This window comes from Ambystoma mexicanum, chromosome 5q (genome assembly GCF_040938575.1).
Source record: "Ambystoma mexicanum isolate Mex_15411 chromosome 5q, UKY_AmexF1_1, whole genome shotgun sequence".
In the NCBI taxonomy this organism is placed as follows: Eukaryota; Metazoa; Chordata; class Amphibia; order Caudata; family Ambystomatidae; genus Ambystoma; species Ambystoma mexicanum.
In genome coordinates, this window is record NC_090933.1 from 8454875 (window position 1) to 8478020 (window position 23146).

Genomic DNA, 23146 nt, shown 5'->3' on the forward strand with positions numbered 1-23146 from the left:
GGATCTCACATCTCAAGCTATCTCAGGATTGGAATGGGAAGGAGTTTGATATTTCATCTCAAGCTATAGGAAGGGTCTCAGGTTTGGAAAGGGAAGGATTTGGATTTCACATCTCATGTTATAGGATGGTTCTCATGTTTGGTTTTAGAAGCATTGAGATATCACATCTCATGCTATGAGAAGCGTCTCAGGTTTGGAATGGGAAGGAGTTGGTTATCACATCTCATGCTAAAGGAAAGGTCTCAGGTCTGGAAGGGGAAGGATTTGGATCTCACATCTCATGTTTTAGGACGGGTCTCAGGTTTGGTATTAGAAGCATTGAACTATCACATCTCATGGTATAGGAAGGGTCCCAGGATTGGAATGGGAAGGAGTTGGATATCACATTGAATGGGAAGGAGTTTGATATCACATCTCAAGCTATAGGAAGGGCCTCATGTTTGGAATGGGAATGATTTGGATTTCACATCTCATGTTATAGGATGGTTCTCATGTTTGGTTTTAGAAGCATTGAAATATCACATCTCATGCTATCTGAAGGGTATCAGGTTTGGAATGGGAAGGAGTTTGATATCACATCTCATGTTAGAGGTAGGATCTCAGGTTTGGTATTAGAGGCATTGAGATATGACATCTCATGCCATCAGAAGGGTCTCAGGATTGGAATGGGAAGGAGTTGGATATCACATCTCATGCTAAAGGGAGGGTCTAAGGTTTGGAAGGGGAAGGATTTGGACATCACATCTCATGTTATTGGAAGGATCTGAGGTTTGGTATTAGAAGCATTGAGATATCACATCTCATGCTATCGGAAGGGTCTCAGGATTGGAATGGGAAGGACTTGGATATCACATCTCATGATATAGGAAGGGTCTCAGGTTTGGTATTAGAAGCATTGAGATATCACATCTCATGCTATATTAAGGGTCTCAGGAATGGAATGGGAAGGACTTGGATATCACATCTCATGATAAAGGAAGGGTCTAAGGTTTGGAAGGGGAAGGATTTGGATATCACATCTCATGTTATTGGACCGGTCTCAGGTTTGGTATTAGAAGCATTGAGATATCAAGTCTCATGGTATAGGACGGGAGTTTGATATCACATCTCATGCCATGGTATGGGTCTCAGGTTTTGTAGAAGCATTGGGATATCACATCTCATGCTATTGGAAGGGTATCAGGATTGGATTTGGAAGGAGTTGGATATCCCATCTCATGCTATAGGAAGGGTCTCTGGTTGGAGTAGAAGGAGTTGGATATCACATCTCATGTTATAGGAAGGGTCTCAGGATTGGAATGGGAAGGACTTGGATATCACATCTCATGTTATAGGAAGGATATCAGGTTTTGTATTAGAAGCATTGAGATATCACATCTCATGCTATAGTAAGGGTCTCAGGATTGGAATGTGAAGCATTTGGATATCACATCTCATGCTAAAGGAAGGGTCTCAGGTTTGGTATAAGCATTGAGATATCACATCTCTGCTATCGGAAGGGTCTAAGGATCGGATTGGGAAGGAATTGGATATCCCTTCTCATGCTATAGGAAGGGTCTCAGGTTGGAATGGGTAGGAGTTGGATATCACATCTCATGTTATAGGAAGGGTCTCAAGATTGAAATGGGAAGGATTTGGATATCACATCTCTTGCTATAGGAAGGGTCTCAGGTTTTCTATTAGAAACATTGAGATATGACATCTCATGCTATAGGAAGGGTTTCAGTATTGGAATGGGAAGGATTTGGATATCACATCTCATGCTAAAGGAAGGGTCTCAGGTTTGGAAGGGGAAGGATTTGGATATCATATCTCATGTTATAGGACATATCTCATGTTATAGGACGGGTCCCAGGTTTGGTATTAGAAGCATTGAGATATCACATCTCATGGTATAGGAAGGGTCTCAGGATTGGAATGGGAAGGAGTTGGATCTCCCTTCTCATGCTACAGGAAGGGTCTCAGGTTGGAATGGGAAGGAGTTGGATATCACATCTCGTTATAGGAAGGGTCTCAGGATTGGAATGGGAAGGAATTGGATATCACATCTCTTGCTATAGGAAGGGTCTCAGGTTTGGAAGGGGAAGGATTTGGATATCATATCTCATGTTATAAGACCGGTCCCAGGTCTGGTATTAGAAGCATTGAGATATCACATCTCATGCTATAGGAGGAGTCTCAGGATTGGAATGGGAAGGAGTTGGATATCACGTCTCATGATATAGGAAGGGTCTCAGGATTGGAATGGGCAGGAGTTGAATATCACCTCTCATGCTAAAGGAAGGGTATCAGGTTTGATAGAAGCATTGAGATATCACATCTCATGCTATAGGAAGGAACTCAGGATTGGAATGGGAAGGAGTTGGATATCACATCTAATGCCATAGGAAGGGTCATCAGGTTTGGAATAAGCATTGAGATATCACATCTCTGCTATCGGAAGGGTCTCAGGATAGGAATGGGAAGGACTTAGAATTCACATCTCATACTATAGGGAGGGTCTCCGTTTTGATATTAGAAGCATTGAGCTATCACATCTCATGCTATCGGAAGGGTCTCAGGATTGGAATGGGATGGAGTTGGATATCACATCTCAAGCTATCTCAGGATTGGAATGGGAAGGAGTTTGATATTTCATCTCAAGCTATAGGAAGGGTCTCAGGTTTGGAAAGGGAAGGATTTGGATTTCACATCTCATGTTATAGGATGGTTCTCATGTTTGGTTTTAGAAGCATTGAGATATCACATCTCATGCTATCGGAAGGGTCTCAGGTTTGGAAAGGGAAGGATTTGGATTTCACATGTTATAGGATGGTTCTCAGGTTTGGTTTTAGAAGCATTAAATTATAACATCTCATGCTATAGGAAGGGTCTCAGGTTTGGAATGGGAAGGAGTTGGATATCACATCTCTGCTATCTGAAGGGTCCCAGGATTGGAATGGGAAGGAGTTGGATATCCCATCTCGTTATAGGAAGGGTCTCAGGTTTGGTATTAGAAGCAATGAGATATCACATCTCATGCTATAGGAAGGGTCTAAGGTTTGGAAGGGGACGGATTTGGGTATCACATCTCATGTTATAGGACCGGTCTCAGGTTTGGTATTTGAAGCATTGAGATATCAAGTCTCATGGTATAGGACGGGTCTCAGAATTGGAATGAGAAGGAGTTGGATATCACATCTCAAGCTATAGGAAGGGTCTCATGATTGGAATGGGAAGGAGTTGGATATCACATCTCATGTTATAGGAAGGGTCTCAGGATTGGAATGGGAAGGACTTGGATATCACATCTCATTCTATAGGAAGGCTCTCAGGGTTGGAAGGGGAAGGAGTTGGATATCACATTTCATGTTAGAGGTAGGATCTCAGGTTTGGTTTTAGAGGCATTGAGATATCACATCTCATGCCATCAGAAGGGTCTCAGGATTGGAATGGGAAGGAGTTGGATATCAAATCTCATGCTAAAGGGATGGTCTAAGGTTTGGAAGGGGAGGGATTTGGACATCATATCTCATGTTATTGGAAGGATCTCAGGTTTGGTATTAGAAGCATTGAGATATCACATCTCATGCTATCGGAAGGGTCTTAGGTTTGGTATAAGCATTGAGATATCACATCTCTGCTATCGGAAGGGTCTCAGGATTGGAATGGGAAGGATTTGGATATCACAATTCATGTTATAGGAAGGGTCTCAGGTTTGGTATTAGAAGCATTGAGATATCACATCTCATGCTATAGGAAGGGTCTCAGGATTGGAATGGGAAGGACTTGGATATCACATCTCATGTTATAGGAAGGGTCTCAGGTTTGGTATTAGAAGCATTGAGATATCACATCTCATGCTATAGGAAGGGTCTCAGGAATGGAATGGGAAGGACTTGGATATCACATCTCATGATAAAGGAAGGGTCTAAGGTTTGGAAGGGGAAGGATTTGGATATCACATCTCATGTTATTGGACCGGTCTCAGGTTTGGTATTAGAAGCATTGAGATATCAAGTCTCATGGTATAGGACGGGAGTTTGATATCACATCTCATGCCATGGTATGGGTCTCAGGTTTTGTAGAAGCATTGGGATATCACATCTCATGCTATCGGAAGGGTATCAGGATTGGATTTGGAAGGAGTTGGATATCCCATATCATGCTATAGGAAGGGTCTCAGGTTGGAATAGAAGGAGTTGGATATCACATCTCATGTTATAGGAAGGGTCTCAGGATTGGAATGGGAAGGACTTGGATATCACATCTCATGCTGTAGGAAGGGTCTCAGGTTTGGAAAAGGAAGGAGTTGGATATCACATTTCATGTTAGAGGTAGGATCTCAGGTTTGGTATTAGAGGCATTGAGATATCACATCTCATGCTATCAGAAGGGTATCAGGATTGGAATGGGAAGGAGTTGGATATCACATCTCATGCTAAAGGGAGGGTCTCAGGTTTGGAATGGGAAGGATTTGGATATCACATCTCATGTTATAGGAAGGACCTTAGGTTTGGTATTAGAAGCATTGAGATATCACATCTCATGCTATAGGAAGGGTCTCGGGATTGGAATGGGAAGGAGTTGGATATCACATCTCATGTTATAGGAAGGATCTCAGGTTTGGTATTAGAAGCATTGAGATATCACATCTCATGCTATAGGAAGGGTCTCAGGATTGGAATGGGAAGGAGTTGGATATCACATCTCATGCTATGGGAAGGGTCTCAGGTTTGGTATAAGCATTGAAATATCACATCTCTGCTATCGGAAGGGTCTCAGGATTGGAATGGGAGGAGCTGGATATCACATCTCATGCTATGGGAAGGGTCTCAGGTTTGGTATAAGCATTGAAATATCACATCTCTGCTATCGGAAGGGTCTCAGGATTGGAATGGGAGGAGCTGGATATCACATCTCATGCTAAAGGAAGGGTCTCAGGTTTGGAAGGGGAAGGAGTTGGATATCACATCTCATGCTAAAGGGAGGGTCTCAGGTTTGGAATGGGAAGGATTTGGATATCACATCTCATGTTATAGGAAGGACCTTAGGTTTGGTATTAGAAGCATTGAGATATCACATCTCATGCTATAGGAAGGGTCTCGGGATTGGAATGGGAAGGAGTTGGATATCACATCTCATGTTATTGGAAGGATCTCAGGTTTGGTATTAGAAGCATTGAGATATCACATCTCATGCTATCGGAAGGGTCTTAGGTTTGGTATAAGCATTGAGATATCACATCTCTGCTATCGGAAGGGTCTCAGGATTGGAATGGGAAGGATTTGGATATCATAATTCATGTTATAGGAAGGGTCTCAGGTTTGGTATTAGAAGCATTGAGATATCACATCTCATGCTATAGGAAGGGTCTCAGGATTGGAATGGGAAGGACTTGGATATCACATCTCATGTTATAGGAAGGGTCTCAGGTTTGGTATTAGAAGCATTGAGATATCACATCTCATGCTATAGGAAGGGTCTCAGGAATGGAATGGGAAGGACTTGGATATCACATCTCATGATAAAGGAGGGGTCTAAGGTTTGGAAGGGGAAGGATTTGGATATCACATCTCATGTTATTGGACCGGTCTCAGGTTTGGTATTAGAAGCATTGAGATATCAAGTCTCATGGTATAGGACGGGAGTTTGATATCACATCTCATGCCATGGTATGGGTCTCAGGTTTTGTAGAAGCATTGGTATATCACATCTCATGCTATCGGAAGGGTATCAGGATTGGATTTGGAAGGAGTTGGATATCCCATCTCATGCTATAGGAAGGGTCTCAGGTTGGAATAGAAGGAGTTGGATATCACATCTCATGTTATAGGAAGGGTCTGAGGATTGGAATGGGAAGGACTTGGATATCACATCTCATGCTGTAGGAAGGGTCTCAGGTTTGGAAAAGGAAGGAGTTGGATATCACATTTCATGTTAGAGGTAGGATCTCAGGTTTGGTATTAGAGGCATTGAGATATCAGATCTCATGCTATCAGAAGGGTATCAGGATTGGAATGGGAAGGAGTTGGATATCACATCTCATGCTAAAGGGAGGGTCTCAGGTTTGGAATGGGAAGGATTTGGATATCACATCTCATGTTATGGGAAGGACCTTAGGTTTGGTATTAGAAGCATTGAGATATCACATCTCATGCTATAGGAAGGGTCTCGGGATTGGAATGGGAAGGAGTTGGATATCACATCTCATGTTATAGGAAGGATCTCAGGTTTGGTATTAGAAGCATTGAGATATCACATCTCATGCTATAGGAAGGGTCTCAGGATTGGAATGGGAAGGAGTTGGATATCACATCTCATGCTATGGGAAGGGTCTCAGGTTTGGTATAAGCATTGGAATATCACATCTCTGCTATCGGAAGGGTCTCAGGATTGGAATGGGAGGAGCTATATATCACATCTCATGCTAAAGGAAGGGTCTCAGGTTTGGAAGGGGAAGGATTTGGATATCACATCTCATGTTATAGGACGGGTCTCAGGTTTGGTATTAGAAGCATTGTGATATCACATCTCATGCTATAGGATGTGTCTCAGGATTGGAATGGGAAGGAGTTGGATATCACATCTCATGCTATAGGAAGGGTTTCAGGTTTGGTAGAAGCATTGAGATATCACATCTCATGCTATAGGAAGAGTCTCAGGTTTGGGAAGGGAAGGATTTGGATTTCACATCTCATGTTATAGGATGGTTCTCATGTTTGGTTTTTGAAGCATTGAGATATCACATCTCATGCTATCGGAAGGGTCTCAGGTTTGGAATGGGAAGGAGTTGGATATCACATCTCATGTTATAGGAAGGGTCTCAGGTTTGGAATGGGAAGGAGTTGGATATGACATCTCTTGTTATAGGGAGGGTCTCAGGATTTGAATGGTAAGGAGTTGGATATCACATCTCATGCTATAGGATGGGTCTCAGGTTGGAATGTGAAGGAGTTGGATATCACATCTCATGTTATATACAGGAAGGGTCTCAGGATTGGAATGGGAAGGATTTGGATATCACATCTCTTGCTATAGGAAGGGTCTCAGGTTTTTTATTAGAAACATTGAGATATCACATCTCATGCTATAGGAAGGGTTTTAGGATTGGAATGGGAAGTATTTGGATATCACATCTCATGCTAAAGGAAGGGTCTCAGGTTTGGAAGGGGAAGGATTTGGATATCACATCTCATCCAATAGGAAGGGTTTCAGGTTTGGAATGGGAAGGAATTGGATATCACATCTCATGTTATAGGAAGGGTCTCAGGTTTTTTATTAGAAACATTGAGATATCACATCTCATGTTATAGGACGGTTCCCAGGTTTGGTATTAGAAGCATTGAGATATCACATCTCATGGTATAGGAAGGGTCTCAGGGTTGGAATGGGAAGGAGTTGGATATCACATCTCATCCAATTGGAAGGGTCTCAGGTTTGGAATGGGAAGGAATTGGATATCACATCTCATGTTATAGGAAGGATCTCAGGTTTGGTATTAGAAGCATTGAGATATCACATCTCATGCTATAGGAAGGGTCTCAGGATTGGAATGTGAAGGATTTGGATATCACATCTCATGCTAAAGGAAGGGTCTCAGGTTTGGTAGAAGCATTGAGATATCACATCTCATGCTATAGGAAGGGTCTCAGGATTTGAATGGCAAGGAGTTGGATATCACATCTCATGCCATAGGAAGGGTCTCAGGTTTGGTAGAAGCATTGAGATATCACATCTCTGCTATCGGAAGGTTCTCAGGATTGGATTGGGAAGGAGTTGGATATCCCTTCCCATGCTATAGGAAGTGTCTCAGGTTGGAATGGGAAGGAGTTGAATATCACATCTCATGTTATAGGAAGGGTCTCAGGATTGGAATGGGAAGGATTTGGATATCACATCTCATGTCATAGGAAGGATCTCAGGTTTGGTATTAGAAGCATTGATATATCACATCTCATGCTATAGGAATGGTCTCAGGATTGGAATGGGTAGGAGTTGGATATTACATTCTTGCTATAGTAAGGGTCTCATGTTTGGAATGGGAAGGAGTTGGATATCACATATGCTATAGGAAGTGTCTCAGGTTTGGAACGGGAAGGAGTTGGATATCACATCTCATGTTATAGGAAGGGTCTCAGGTTTGGTATAAGCATTGAGATATCACATCTCTGCTATCAGGAGTGGCTCAGGATTGGAATGGGAAGGAGTTGGATATCCCATCTCATGTTAAAGGACGGGTCTCTGGTTTGGTATTAGAATCATTGAGATATCACATCGCATGCTGTAGGAAGGGTCTAAGGATTGGAATGGGATGGACTTGGATATCACATCTCATGCTATAGGTAGGCTCTCAGGTTTGGTATAAGCATTGAGATATCACATCTCATGCTATAGGAAGGGTCTCAGGATTGGAATGGGAAGGATTTGGATATCACATCTCATGCTATAGGAAGGGTCTCAGATTTGGTATAAGCATTGAGATATCACATCTCATGCTATAGGAAGGGTCTCAGGATTGGAATGGGAAGGAGTTGTATATGACATCTCAAGCCTTAGGAAGGGTCTCAGGTTTGGTATAAGCATTGAGATATCACATCTCTGCTATCGGAAGGGTCTCAGGATTGGAATGGGAAGGAGTTGGATATCCCATCTCATGTTATATGAAGGGTCTCAGGTTTGGTATTAGAAGCATTGAGATATCACATCTCATGCTATAGGAAGGGTCTCAGGATTGGAATGGGAAGGACTTGGATGTCACATCTCATGCTATAGGGAGGGTCTCAAGTTTGATATTAGAAGCATTGAGATAACAAATCTCATGATATCGGAAGGGTCTCAGGATTGGAATGGGAAGGAGTTGGATATCACATCTCATTATAAAGGAAGGGTCTAAGGTTTGGAAGGGGAAGGATTTGGATATCACATCTCATGTTATATGACGGGTCTCAGGTTTGGTATTAGAAGCATTGAGATATCAAGTCTCATGGTATAAGAAGGGTCTCAGAATTGGAATGGGAAGGAGTTGGATATCACATCTCAAGCTATAGGAAGCGTCTCAGGATTGGAATGGGAAGGAGTTTGATATCACATCTCATGCCATAGTATGGGTCTCAGGTTTGGTAGAAGCATTGGGATATCACATCTCATGCTATAGGAAGGGTCTCAGGATTGGAATGGGAAGAAGTTGGATATCACATCTCAAGCTATAGGAAGGGTCTCAGGTTTGGTATAAGCATTGAGATATCACATCTCATGCTATAGGAAGGGTCCCAGGGTTGGAATGGGAAGGAGTTGTATATGACATCTCATGCCATAGGAAGGGTCTCAGGTTTGGTATAAGCATTGAGATATCACATCACATGCTATAGGAAGGGTCTCAGGATTGGAATGGGAAGGACTTGGATATCACATCACATGCTATAGGAAGGGTCTCAGGATTGGAATGGGAAGGACTTGGATATCACATCTCATGCTATAGGCAGGGTCTCAGGTTTGGAAAGGGAAGGAGATGGATATCACATTTCATGTTAGAGGTAGGATCTCAGGTTTGGTATTAGAGGCAATGAGATATCACATCTCATGCTATCAGAAGGGTCTCAGGATTGGAATGGGAAGGAGTTGGATATCACATTTCATGCTAAAGGGAGGGTCTCAGGTTTGGAAGGGGAAGGATTTGGAAATCACATCTCATATTATAGGAAGGATCTCAGGTTTGGTATTAGAAGCATTGAGATATCACATCTCATGCCATCGGAAGGATCTCAGGTTTGGTATAAGAGGCATTGAGATATCACATCTCATGCTATCATAAGGGTCTCAGGATTGGAATGGGAAGGAGTTGGATATCACATCTCATGCTATAGGAAGGGTCTCAGGTTTGGTATAAGCATTGAGATATCACATCTCATGCTATAGGAAGGGTCTCAGGATTGGAATGGGAAGGATTTGGATATCACATCTTATGCTATAGGAAGGGTCTCAGGTTTGGTATAAGCACTGAGATATCACATCTCATGCTATAGGAAGGGTCTCAGGATTGGAATGGGAAGAAGTTGGATATCACATCTCATGCTATAGGAAGGGTCTCAGGTTTGGTATAAGCATTGAGATATCACATCTCATGCTATAGGAAGGGTCTCAGGGTTGGAATGGGAAGGAGTTGTATATGACATCTCATGCCATAGGAAGGGTCTCAGGTTTGGTATAAGCATTGAGATATCACATCACATGCTATAGGAAGGGTCTCACGATTGGAATGGGAAGGACTTGGATATCACATCTCATGCTATAGGCAGGGTCTCAGGTTTGGAAAGGGAAGGAGATGGATATCACATTTCATGTTAGAGGTAGGATCTCAGGTTTGGTATTAGAGGCATTGAGATATCACATCTCATGCTATCAGAAGGGTATCAGGATTGGAATGGGAAGGAGTTGGATATCACATTTCATGCTAAAGGGAGGGTCTCAGGTTTGGAAGGGGAAGGATTTGGAAATCACATCTCATATTATAGGAAGGATCTCAGGTTTGGTATTAGAAGCATTGAGATATCACATCTCATGCTATCATAAGGGTCTCAGGATTGGAATGGGAAGGAGTTGGATATCACATCTCATGTTATAGGAAGGATCTCAGGTTTGGTATTAGAAGCATTGAGACATCACATCTCATGCTATAGGAAGGGTCTCAGGATTGGAATGGGAAGGAGTTGGATATCACATCTCATGCTATAGGAAGGGTCTCAGGTTTGGTATAAGCATTGAGATATCACATCTCATGCTATAGGAAGGGTCTCAGGATTGGAAAGGGAAGGATTTGGATATCACATCTTATGCTATAGGAAGGGTCTCAGGTTTGGTATAAGCATGGAGATATCACTTCTCATGCTATAGGAAGGGTCTCAGGATTGGAATGGGAAGGAGTTGGATATCACATCTCATGCTATAGGAAGGGTCTCAGATTTGGTATAAGCATTGAGATATCACATCTCATGCTATAGGAAGGGTCTCAGGATTGGAATGGGAAGGAGTTGTATATGACATCTCAGGCCATAGGAAGGGTCTCAGATTTGGTATAAGCATTGAGATATCACATCTCATGATATCGGAAGGGTCTCAGGATTGGAATGGGAAGGAGTTGGATATCACATTTCATGATAAAGGAAGGGTCTAAGGTTTGGAAGGGGAAGGATTTGGATATCACATCTCATGTTATAGGACGGGTCTCAGGTTTGGTATTAGAAGCATTGAGATATCAAGTCTCATGGTATAAGAAGGGTCTCAGGATTGGAATGGGAAGGAGTTTGATATCACATCTCATGCCATAGTATGGGTCTCAGGTTTGGTAGAAGCATTGGGATATCACATCTCATGCTATCGGAAGGGTATCAGTATTGGATTTGGAAGGAGTTGGATATCCCATCTCATGCTATAGGAAGGGTCTCAGGTTGGAATGGGAAGGAGTTGGATATCACATTTCATGTTATAGGAAGGGTCTCAGGATTGGAATGGGAAGGACTTGGATATCATATCTCATGCTATAGGAAGGCTCTCAGGTTTGGAAGGGGAAGGAGTTGGATATCACATTTCATGTTAGAGGAAGGATCTCAGGTTTGGTATTAGAGGCCTTGAGATATCACATCTCATGCTATAGGAAGGGTCTCAGGATTGGAATGGGAAGGAGTTGGATATCAGATCTCAAGCTATAGGAAGGGTCTCAGGTTTGGTATAAGCATTGAGATATCACATCTCATGCTATAGGAAGGGTCTCCTGATTGGAATGGGAAGAAGTTGGATATCACATCTCATGCTATAGGAAGGGTCTGAGGTTTGGTATAAGCATTGAGATATCACATCTCATGCTATAGGAAGGGTCTCGGGATTGGAATGGGAAGGAGTTGTATATGCCATCTCATGCCATAGGAAGGGTCTCAGGTTTGGTATAAGCATTGAGATATCACATCACATGCTATAGGAAGGGTCTCAGGATTGGAATGGGAAGGACTTGGATATCACATATCATGCTATAGGCAGGGTCTCAGGTTTGAAAAGGGAAGGAGATGGATATCACATTTCATGTTAGAGGTAGGATCTCAGGTTTGGTATTAGAGGCATTGAGAAATCACATCTCATGCTATCAGAAGGGTCTCAGGATTGGAATGGGAAGGAGTTGGATATCACATCTCATGCTAAAGGGAGGGTCTCAGGTTTGGAAGGGGAAGGATTTGGAAATCACATCTCATATTATAGGAAGGATCTCAGGTTTGGTATTAGAAGCATTGAGATATCACATCTCATGCTATCGGAAGGATCTCAGGTTTGGTATAAGAGGCATTGAGATATCACATCTCATGCTATCATAAGGGTCTCAGGATTGGAATGGGAAGGAGTTGGATATCACATCTTATGTTATAGGAAGGATCTCAGGTTTGGTATTGGAAGCATTGAGACATCACATCTCATGCTATAGGAATGGTCTCAGGATTGGAATGGGTAGGAGTTGGATAGTACATTCTTGCTATAGGAAGGGTCTCATGTTTGGAATGGGAAGGAGTTGGATATCACATATGCTATAGGAAGTGTCTCAGGTTTGGAACGGGAAGGAGTTGGATATCACATCTCATGTTATAGGAAGGGTCTCAGGTTTGGTATAAGCATTGAGATATCACATCTCTGCTATCAGGAGTGGCTCAGGATTGGAATGGGAAGGAGTTGGATATCCCATCTCATGTTAAAGGACGGGTCTCTGGTTTGGTATTAGAATCATTGAGATATCACATCGCATGCTGTAGGAAGGGTCTAAGGATTGGAATGGGATGGACTTGGATATCACATCTCATGCTATAGGTAGGCTCTCAGGTTTGGTATAAGCATTGAGATATCACATCTCATGCTATAGGAAGGGTCTCAGGATTGGAATGGGAAGGATTTGGATATCACATCTCATGCTATAGGAAGGGTCTCAGGTTTGGTATAAGCATGGAGATATCACTTCTCATGCTATACGAAGGGTCTCAGGATTGGAATGGGAAGGTGTTGGATATCACATCTCATGCTATAGGAAGGGTCTCAGATTTGGTATAAGCATTAAGATATCACATCTCATGCTCTAGGAAGGGTCTCAGGATTGCAATGGGAAGGAGTTGTATATGACATCTCAGGCCTTAGGAAGGGTCTCAGGTTTGGTATAAGCATTGAGATATCACATCTCTGCTATCGGAAGGGTCTCAGGATTGGAATGGGAAGGAGTTGGATATCCCATCTCATGTTATAGGAAGGGTCTCAGGTTTGGTATTAGAAGCATTGAGATATCACATCTCATGCTATAGGAAGGGTCTCAGGATTGGAATGGGAAGGACTTGGATGTCACATCTCATGCTATAGGGAGGGTCTCAAGTTTGATATTAGAAGCATTGAGATAACAAATCTCATGATATCGGAAGGGTCTCAGGATTGGAATGGGAAGGAGTTGGATATCACATCTCATTATAAAGGAAGGGTCTAAGGTTTGGAAGGGGAAGGATTTGGATATCACATCTCATGTTATAGGACGGGTCTCAGGTTTGGTATTAGAAGCATTGAGATATCAAGTGTCATGGTATAAGAAGGGTCTCAGAATTGGAATGGGAAGGAGTTGGATATCACATCTCAAGCTATAGGAAGCGTCTCAGGATTAGAATGGGAAGGAGTTTGATATCACATCTCATGCCATAGTATGGGTCTCAGGTTTGGTAGAAGCATTGGGATATCACATCTCATGCTATCGGAAGGGTATCAGTATTGGATTTGGAAGGAGTTGGATATCCCATCTCATGCTATAGGAAGGGTCTCAGGTTAGAATGGGAAGGAGTTGGATATCACATTTCATGTTATAGGAAGGGTCTCAGGATTGGAATGGGAAGGACTTGGATATCATATCTCATGCTATAGGAAGGCTCTCAGGTTTGGAAGGGGAAGGAGTTGGATATCACATTTCATGTTAGAGGAAGGATCTCAGGTTTGGTATTAGAGGCCTTAAGATATCACATCTCATGCTATAGGAAGGGTCTCAGGATTGGAATGGGAAGGAGTTGGATATCACATCTCAAGCTATAGGAAGGGTCTCAGGTTTGGTATAAGCATTGAGATATCACATCTCATGCTATAGGAAGGGTCTCAGGATTGGAATGGGAAGAAGTTGGATATCACATCTCATGCTATAGGAAGGGTCTCAGGTTTGGTATAAGCATTGAGATATCACATCTCATGCTATAGGAAGGGTCTCAGGGTTGGAATGGGAAGGAGTTGTATATGACATCTCATGCCATAGGAAGGGTCTCAGGTTTGGTATAAGCATTGAGATATCACATCACATGCTATAGGAAGGGTCTCAGGATTGGAATGGGAAGGACTTGGATATCACATCTCATGCTATAGGCAGGGTCTCAGGTTTGGAAAGGGAAGGAGATGGATATCACATTTCATGTTAGAGGTAGGATCTCAGGTTTGGTATTAGAGGCATTGAGATATCACATCTCATGCTATCAGAAGGGTCTCAGGATTGGAATGGGAAGGAGTTGGATATCAAATCTCATGCTAAAGGGATGGTCTAAGGTTTGGAAGGGGAGGGATTTGGACATCATATCTCATGTTATTGGAAGGATCTCAGGTTTGGTATTAGAAGCATTGAGATATCACATCTCATGCTATCGGAAGGGTCTTAGGTTTGGTATAAGCATTGAGATATCACATCTCTGCTATCGGAAGGGTCTCAGGATTGGAATGGGAAGGATTTGGATATCACAATTCATGTTATAGGGAGGGTCTCAGTTTTCATATTAGAAGCATTGAGATATCACATATGCTATTGGAAGGGTCTCAGTATTGGAATGGGAAGGAGTTGGATATCACATCTCATGTTATAGGGAGGGTCTCAGTTTTGATATTAGAAGCATTGAGATATCACATATGCTATTGGAAGGGTCTCAGTATTGGAATTGGAAGGAGTTGGATATCACATATGCTAAAGGAAAGGTCTCAGGTTTGGAATGGGAAGGAGTTGGATATCACGTCTCATGTTATAGGAAGGGTCTCAGGTTTGGAATGGGAAGGAGTTGAATATCACATCTCATGCTAAAGGAAGGGTCATCAGGTTCGGTATAAGCATTGAGATATCACATCTCTGCTATCGGAAGGGTCTCAGGATAGGAATGGGAAGGACGTAGATTTCACATCTCATACTATAGGGAGGGTCTCAGTTTTGATATTAGAAGCATTGAGCTATCACATCTCATGCTATCGGAAGGGTCTCAGGATTGGAATGGGATGGAGTTGGATATCACATCTCAAGCTATCTCAGGATTGTAATGGGAAGGAGTTTGATATCACATATCAAGCTATAGGAAGGGTCTCAGGTTTGGAAGGGGAAGGATTTGGATCTCACATCTCAAGCTATCTCAGGATTGGAATGGGAAGGAGTTTGATATTTCATCTCAAGCTATAGGAAGGGTCTCAGGTTTGGAAAGGGAAGGATTTGGATTTCACATCTCATGTTATAGGATGGTTCTCATGTTTGGTTTTAGAAGCATTGAGATATCACATCTCATGCTATGGGAAGGGTCTCAGGTTTGGAATGGGAAGGAGTTGGTTATCACATCTCATGCTAAAGGAAAGGTTCAGGTCTGGAAGGGGAAGGATTTGGATCTCACATCTCATGTTTTAGGACGGGTCTCAGGTTTGGTATTAGAAGCATTGAACTATCACGTCTCATGGTATAGGAAGGGTCCCAGGATTGGAATGGGAAGGAGTTGGATATCACATTGAATGGGAAGGAGTTTGATATCACATCTCAAGCTATAGGAAGGGCCTCATGTTTGGAATGGGAATGATTTGGATTTCACATCTCATGTTATAGGATGGTTCTCATGTTTGGTTTTAGAAGCATTGAAATATCACATCTCATGCTATCTGAAGGGTCTCAGGTTTGGAATGGGAAGGAGTTTGATATCACATCTCATGTTAGAGGTAGGATCTCAGGTTTGGTATTAGAGGCATTGAGATATGACATCTCATGCCATCAGAAGGGTCTCAGGATTGGAATGGGAAGGAGTTGGATATCACATCTCATGCTAAAGGGAGGGTCTAAGGTTTGGAAGGGGAAGGATTTGGACATCACATCTCATGTTATTGGAAGGATCTGAGGTTTGGTATTAGAAGCATTGAGATATCACATCTCATGCTATCGGAAGGGTCTCAGGTTTGGTATAAGCATTGAGATATCACATCTCTGCTATCGGAAGGGTCTCAGGATTGGAATGGGAAGGATTTGGATATCACATCTCATGTTATAGGAAGGGTCTCAGGTTTGGTATTAGAAGCATTGAGATATCACATCTCATGCTATATTAAGGGTCTCAGGAATGGAATGGGAAGGACTTGGATATCACATCTCATGATAAAGAAAGGGTCTAAGGTTTGGAAGGGGAAGGATTTGGATATCACATCTCATGTTATTGGACCGGTCTCAGGTTTGGTATTAGAAGCATTGAGATATCAAGTCTCATGGTATAGGACGGGAGTTTGATATCACATCTCATGCCATGGTATGGGTCTCAGGTTTTGTAGAAGCATTGGGATATCACATCTCATGCTATTGGAAGGGTATCAGGATTGGATTTGGAAGGAGTTGGATATCCCATCTCATGCTATAGGAAGGGTCTCAGGTTGGAGTAGAAGGAGTTGGATATCACATCTCATGTTATAGGAAGGGTCTCAGGATTGGAATGGGAAGGACTTGGATATCACATCTCATGTTATAGGAAGGATCTCAGGTTTTGTATTAGAAGCATTGAGATATCACATCTCATGCTATAGTAAGGGTCTCAGGATTGGAATGTGAAGCATTTGGATATCACATCTCATGCTAAAGGAAGGGTCTCAGGTTTGGTATAAGCATTGAGATATCACATCTCTGCTATCGGAAGGGTCTAAGGATTGGATTGGGAAGGAATTGGATATCCCTTCTCATGCTATAGGAAGGGTCTCAGGTTGGAATGGGTAGGAGTTGGATATCACATCTCATGTTATAGGAAGGGTCTCAAGATTGAAATGGGAAGGATTTGGATATCACATCTCTTGCTATAGGAAGGGTCTCAGGTTTTCTATTAGAAACATTGAGATATGACATCTCATGCTATAGGAAGGGTTTCAGTATTGGAATGGGAAGGATTTGGATATCACATCTCATGCTAAAGGAAGGGTCTCAGGTTTGGAAGGGGAAGGATTTGGATATCATATCTCATGTTATAGGACATATCTCATGTTATAGGACGGGTCCCAGGTTTGGTATTAGAAGCATTGAGATATCACATCTCATGGTATAGGAAGGGTCTCAGGATTGGAATGGGAAGGAGTTGGATCTCCCTTCTCATGCTACAGGAAGGGTCTCAGGTTGGAATGGGAAGGAGTTGGATATCACATCTCGTTATAGGAAGGGTCTCAGGTTTGGAAGGGGAAGGATTTGGATATCATATCTCACGTTATAGGACCGGTCCCAGGTCTGGTATTAGAAGCATTGAGATATCACATCTCATGCTATAGGAGGAGTCTCAGGATTGGAATGGGAAGGAGTTGGATATCACGTCTCATGATATAGGAAGGGTCTCAGGATTGGAATGGGCAGGAGTTGAATATCACCTCTCATGCTAAAGGAAGGGTATCAGGTTTGATAGAAGCATTGAGATATCACATCTCATGCTATAGGAAGGAACTCAGGATTGGAATGGGAAGGAGTTGGATATCACATCTAATGCCATAGGAAGGGTCATCAGGTTTGGTATAAGCATTGAGATATCACATCTCTGCTATCGGAAGGGTCTCAGGATAGCAATGGGAAGGACTTAGAATTCACATCTCATACTATAGGGAGGGTCTCAGTTTTGATATTAGAAGCATTGAGCTATCACATCTCATGCTATCGGAAGGGTCTCAGGATTGGAATGGGATGGAGTTGGATATCACATCTCAAGCTATCTCAGGATTGGAATGGGAAGGAGTTTGATATTTCATCTCAAGCTATAGGAAGGGTCTCAGGTTTGGAAAGGGAAGGATTTGGATTTCACATCTCATGTTATAGGATGGTTCTCATGTTTGGTTTTAGAAGCATTGAGATATCACATCTCATGCTATCGGAAGGGTCTCAGGTTTGGAAAGGGAAGGATTTGGATTTCACATGTTATAGGATGGTTCTCAGGTTTGGTTTTAGAAGCATTACATTATAACATCTCATGCTATAGGAAGGGTCTCAGGTTTGGAATGGGAAGGAGTTGGATATCACATCTCTGCTATCTGAAGGGTCTCAGGATTGGAATGGGAAGGAGTTGGATATCCCATCTCGTTATAGGAAGGGTCTCAGGTTTGGTATTAGAAGCAATGAGATATCACATCTCATGCTATAGGAAGGGTCTAAGGTTTGGAAGGGGACGGATTTGGGTATCACATCTCATGTTATAGGACCGGTCTCAGGTTTGGTATTTGAAGCATTGAGATATCAAGTCTCATGGTATAGGACGGGTCTCAGAATTGGAATGAGAAGGAGTTGGATATCACATCTCAAGCTATAGGAAGGGTCTCATGATTGGAATGGGAAGGAGTTGGATATCACATCTCATGTTATAGGAAGGGTCTCAGGATTGGAATGGGAAGGACTTGGATATCACATCTCATTCTATAGGAAGGCTCTCAGGGTTGGAAGGGGAAGGAGTTGGATATCACATTTCATGTTAGAGGTAGGATCTCAGGTTTGGTTTTAGAGGCATTGAGATATCACATCTCATGCCATCAGAAGGGTCTCAGGATTGGAATGGGAAGGAGTTGGATATCAAATCTCATGCTAAAGGGATGGTCTAAGGTTTGGAAGGGGAGGGATTTGGACATCATATCTCATGTTATTGGAAGGATCTCAGGTTTGGTATTAGAAGCATTGAGATATCACATCTCATGCTATCGGAAGGGTCTTAGGTTTGGTATAAGCATTGAGATATCACATCTCTGCTATCAGAAGGGTCTCAGGATTGGAATGGGAAGGATTTGGATATCACAATTCATGTTATAGGAAGGGTCTCAGGTTTGGTATTAGAAGCATTGAGATATCACATCTCATGCTATAGGAAGGGTCTCAGGATTGGAATGGGAAGGACTTGGATATCACATCTCATGTTATAGGAAGGGTCTCAGGTTTGGTATTAGAAGCATTGAGATATCACATCTCATGCTATAGGAAGGGTCTCAGGAATGGAATGGGAAGGACTTGGATATCACATCTCATGATAAAGGAAGGGTCTAAGGTTTGGAAGGGGAAGGATTTGGATATCACATCTCATGTTATTGGACCGGTTCAGGTTTGGTATTAGAAGCATTGAGATATCAAGTCTCATGGTATAGGACGGGAGTTTGATATCACATCTCATGCCATGGTATGGGTCTCAGGTTTTGTAGAAGCATTGGGATATCACATCTCATGCTATCGGAAGGGTATCAGGATTGGATTTGGAAGGAGTTGGATATCCCATCTCATGCTATAGGAAGGGTCTCAGGTTGGAATAAAAGGAGTTGGATATCACATCTCATGTTATAGGAAGGGTCTCAGGATTGGAATGGGAAGGACTTGGATATCACATCTCATGCTGTAGGAAGGGTCTCAGGTTTGGAAAAGGAAGGAGTTGGATATCACATTTCATGTTAGAGGTAGGATCTCAGGTTTGGTATTAGAGGCATTGAGATATCACATCTCATGCTATCAGAAGGGTATCAGGATTGGAATGGGAAGGAGTTGGATATCACATCTCATGCTAAAGGGAGGGTCTCAGGTTTGGAATGGGAAGGATTTGGATATCACATCTCATGTTATAGGAAGGACCTTAGGTTTGGTATTAGAAGCATTGAGATATCACATCTCATGCTATAGGAAGGGTCTCGGGATTGGAATGGGAAGGAGTTGGATATCACATCTCATGTTATAGGAAGGATCTCAGGTTTGGTATTAGAAGCATTGAGATATCACATCTCATGCTATAGGAAGGGTCTCAGGATTGGAATGGGAAGGAGTTGGATATCACATCTCATGCTATGGGAAGGGTCTCAGGTTTGGTATAAGCATTGAAATATCACATCTCTGCTATCGGAAGGGTCTCAGGATTGGAATGGGAGGAGCTGGATATCACATCTCATGCTATGGGAAGGGTCTCAGGTTTGGTATAAGCATTGAAATATCACATCTCTGCTATCGGAAGGGTCTCAGGATTGGAATGGGAGGAGCTGGATATCACATCTCATGCTAAAGGAAGGGTCTCAGGTTTGGAAGGGGAAGGAGTTGGATATCACATCTCATGCTAAAGGGAGGGTCTCAGGTTTGGAATGGGAAGGATTTGGATATCACATCTCATGTTATAGGAAGGACCTTAGGTTTGGTATTAGAAGCATTGAGATATCACATCTCATGCTATAGGAAGGGTCTCGGGATTGGAATGGGAAGGAGTTGGATATCACATCTCATGTTATTGGAAGGATCTCAGGTTTGGTATTAGAAGCATTGAGATATCACATCTCATGCTATCGGAAGGGTCTTAGGTTTGGTATAAGCATTGAGATATCACATCTCTGCTATCGGAAGGGTCTCAGGATTGGAATGGGAAGGATTTGGATATCATAATTCATGTTATAGGAAGGGTCTCAGGTTTGGTATTAGAAGCATTGAGATATCACATCTCATGCTATAGGAATGGTCTCAGGATTGGAATGGGAAGGACTTGGATATCACATCTCATGTTATAGGAAGGGTCTCAGGTTTGGTATTAGAAGCATTGAGATATCACATCTCATGCTATAGGAAGGGTCTCAGGAATGGAATGGGAAGGACTTGGATATCACATCTCATGATAAAGGAAGGGTCTAAGGTTTGGAAGGGGAAGGATTTGGATATCACATCTCATGTTATTGGACCGGTCTCAGGTTTGGTATTAGAAGCATTGAGATATCAAGTCTCATGGTATAGGACGGGAGTTTGATATCACATCTCATGCCATGGTATGGGTCTTAGGTTTTGTAGAAGCATTGGTATATCACATCTCATGCTATCGGAAGGGTATCAGGATTGGATTTGGAAGGAGTTGGATATCCCATCTCATGCTATAGGAAGGGTCTCAGGTTGGAATAGAAGGAGTTGGATATCACATCTCATGTTATAGGAAGGGTCTCAGGATTGGAATGGGAAGGACTTGGATATCACATCTCATGCTGTAGGAAGGGTCTCAGGTTTGGAAAAGGAAGGAGTTGGATATCACATTTCATGTTAGAGGTAGGATCTCAGGTTTGGTATTAGAGGCATTGAGATATCAGATCTCATGCTATCAGAAGGGTATCAGGATTGGAATGGGAAGGAGTTGGATATCACATCTCATGCTAAAGGGAGGGTCTCAGGTTTGGAATGGGAAGGATTTGGATATCACATCTCATGTTATTGGAAGGACCTTAGGTTTGGTATTATAAGCATTGAGATATCACATCTCATGCTATAGGAAGGGTCTCGGGATTGGAATGGGAAGGAGTTGGATATCACATCTAATGCCATAGGAAGGGTCATCAGGTTTGGTATAAGCATTGAGATATCACATCTCTGCTATCGGAAGGGTCTCAGGATAGCAATGGGAAGGACTTAGAATTCACATCTCATACTATAGGGAGGGTCTCAGTTTTGATATTAGAAGCATTGAGCTATCACATCTCATGCTATCGGAAGGGTCTCAGGATTGGAATGGGATGGAGTTGGATATCACATCTCAAGCTATCTCAGGATTGGAATGGGAAGGAGTTTGATATTTCATCTCAAGCTATAGGAAGGGTCTCAGGTTTGGAAAGGGAAGGATTTGGATTTCACATCTCATGTTATAGGATGGTTCTCATGTTTGGTTTTAGAAGCATTGAGATATCACATCTCATGCTATCGGAAGGGTCTCAGGTTTGGAAAGGGAAGGATTTGGATTTCACATGTTATAGGATGGTTCTCAGGTTTGGTTTTAGAAGCATTACATTATAACATCTCATGCTATAGGAAGGGTCTCAGGTTTGGAATGGGAAGGAGTTGGATATCACATCTCTGCTATCTGAAGGGTCTCAGGATTGGAATGGGAAGGAGTTGGATATCCCATCTCGTTATAGGAAGGGTCTCAGGTTTGGTATTAGAAGCAATGAGATATCACATCTCATGCTATAGGAAGGGTCTAAGGTTTGGAAGGGGACGGATTTGGGTATCACATCTCATGTTATAGGACCGGTCTCAGGTTTGGTATTTGAAGCATTGAGATATCAAGTCTCATGGTATAGGACGGGTCTCAGAATTGGAATGAGAAGGAGTTGGATATCACATCTCAAGCTATAGGAAGGGTCTCATGATTGGAATGGGAAGGAGTTGGATATCACATCTCATGTTATAGGAAGGGTCTCAGGATTGGAATGGGAAGGACTTGGATATCACATCTCATTCTATAGGAAGGCTCTCAGGGTTGGAAGGGGAAGGAGTTGGATATCACATTTCATGTTAGAGGTAGGATCTCAGGTTTGGTTTTAGAGGCATTGAGATATCACATCTCATGCCATCAGAAGGGTCTCAGGATTGGAATGGGAAGGAGTTGGATATCAAATCTCATGCTAAAGGGATGGTCTAAGGTTTGGAAGGGGAGGGATTTGGACATCATATCTCATGTTATTGGAAGGATCTCAGGTTTGGTATTAGAAGCATTGAGATATCACATCTCATGCTATCGGAAGGGTCTTAGGTTTGGTATAAGCATTGAGATATCACATCTCTGCTATCAGAAGGGTCTCAGGATTGGAATGGGAAGGATTTGGATATCACAATTCATGTTATAGGAAGGGTCTCAGGTTTGGTATTAGAAGCATTGAGATATCACATCTCATGCTATAGGAAGGGTCTCAGGATTGGAATGGGAAGGACTTGGATATCACATCTCATGTTATAGGAAGGGTCTCAGGTTTGGTATTAGAAGCATTGAGATATCACATCTCATGCTATAGGAAGGGTCTCAGGAATGGAATGGGAAGGACTTGGATATCACATCTCATGATAAAGGAAGGGTCTAAGGTTTGGAAGGGGAAGGATTTGGATATCACATCT